The following is a 2,323-nucleotide window of genomic DNA, read 5'->3' as shown; positions in this document are numbered from 1 at the left end:
TTTGGGTTAGGGTTTCAGTTAGAATTGGGGGTATCCACTGTTTAGGCACATCAGGGGCTCTCCAAGCACGACATGGCGTCCGATCTCAATTCCAGCCAATTCTGCGTTGAAAAAGTAAAACAGTGCTCCTTCCCTTCCAAGCTCTCCCGTGCGCCAAAACGGGTTTACCCCAACATATGGGGTGTCAGCGTACTCAGGACAAATTGGACAACAACTTTTGGTGTCCAATTTCTCTTGTTACCCTTGGGAAAATAAAAATTTGGGGGGCTAAAACATTTTTGTGGGAAAAAAAAAGATTTTTTATTTTCACTTCTCTGCATTATAAACTGTAGTGAAAGACTTGGGGGTTCAAAGTTCTCACAACACATCTAGATAAGTTCCTTGGGGGGGTCTAGTTTCCAATATGGGGTCACTTGTGGGGGGTTTCTATTGTTTAGGTACATCAGGGGCTCTGCAAATGCAACGTGACGCATGCATACCAATCCATCTAAGTCTGCATTCCAAATGGCGCTACTTCCCTTCTGAGCTCTGCCAAGCGCCCAAATGGTGTTTCCCCTACACATATGGGGTATCAGCGTACTCAGGACAAATTGGACAACTTATGGGGTCCAATTTCTCCTGTTACTCTTGGGAAAATACAAAACTGGGGGCTAAAAAATATTTTTTGTGGAAAAAATGTATTTTTTTATTTTCACGGCTCTGCGTTATAAACTGTAGTGAAACACTTGTGGGTTCAAAGCTCTCACAACACATCTAGATAAGTTCCTTAGGGGGTCTACTTTCCAAAATGGTGTCACTTGTGGGGGGTTTCAATGTTTAGGCACATCAGGGGCTCTCCAAACGCAACATGGTGTCCCATCACAATTCCAGTCAATTTTGCATTGAAAAGTCAAATGGCGCTCCTGCGCCCTAACTGGTTTACCCCCACATACGGGGTATCAGCGTACTCAGGACAAATTGTACAACAACTTTTGGGGTCCATTTTCTCCGGTTACCCTTGGTAAAATAAAACAAATTGGAGCTGAAGTAAAAAAGTTAAATGTTCATTTTTATTTAAACATTCCAAAAGTTCCTGTAAAACACCTGAAGGGTTAATAAACTTCTTGAATGTGGTTTTGTGCACCTTGAGGGGTGCAGGTTTTAGAATGGTGTCACACTTGGGTATTTTCTATTATATAGACTCCTCAAAATGACTTCAAATGAGATGTGGTCCCTAAAAAAAATGGTTTTGTAAAAATGAGAAATTGCTGGTCAACTTTTAACCCTTATAACTCCCTAACAAAAAAAAATTTTGGTTCCAAAATTGTGGGAAATGTTAGGTATTAAGTATTTTGTGTGACATATCTCTGTGATTTAATTGTATAAAAATTCAAAGTTTGAAAATTGGGAAATTTTCGCCAAATTTCAATTTTTTCCCCAAATAAACGCAGGTAATATCAAATAAATTTTACTGCTATCATGAAGTACAATATGTCACGAGAAAACATTGTCAGAATCACCGGTATTCGTTGAAGTGTTCCAGAGTTATAACCTCATAAAGGGACAGTGGTCAGAATTGTAAAAATTGGCCTGGTCATTAACGTGCAAACCACCCTTGGGGGTAAAGAGGTTAAGGACCTTCCTAGTGGTCCAATAGGAACTGTTTCAGGACCTGCACATGTGACCCCCGACCTCCAATGGGAGGTCATCCCCTGGGCATGCCCAGTATGGGAAAAGCAGGACTTAGTCCTAGAAAGATCTGCTCGCTGCTGATTAGCGCTGGCTACAAAGGCAGAGACTGGAAGAACAGTAGTAACCAGTCACCCAGTATCAGCCTGAGATAGACGCTGGGACCGACATCTCCACTGAGCAGGCTCCACTGCTGCTGGAGAAGAATTGGAGACCGCAGTGGGGAAGGTTCAAGATTCCCCCTGTGCAGAGGTGGGAACTCAACACCTAACATTGCCCTCTCTACCAACCCATTCGTCTCGGGATGATATGCTGAGGAGAGATTCAACTCAATACTGAGTAGACGACAAAGTTCTCTCCAGAATTGAGACGCAAACTGGGGACCCCGGTCACTGACAATTTTGTCCGGCATACCATGTAGGAGAAAGATATGTTTGATAAACAACGCTGCCAGAGCCCGTGCAGAAGGTAACCGTGGAAGGGGCACCAAGTGCACCATTTTGGAAAAATGGTCAGTGATCAACCAAATAATGGTGCAGCTACAAAACTTGGGTAAGCCACCACAAAATCCATCCCGACCATCTCCCGGGGCCTGTGTGCCAACGGCAGGGGGTAAAGCAACCCAACTGGCCGTTGACGAGGAGACTTGTTCTTG

The sequence above is a fragment of the Ranitomeya variabilis genome, chromosome 6, assembly GCF_051348905.1.
Source record: "Ranitomeya variabilis isolate aRanVar5 chromosome 6, aRanVar5.hap1, whole genome shotgun sequence".
In the NCBI taxonomy this organism is placed as follows: Eukaryota; Metazoa; Chordata; class Amphibia; order Anura; family Dendrobatidae; genus Ranitomeya; species Ranitomeya variabilis.
This window is presented reverse-complemented; position numbering follows the sequence as displayed.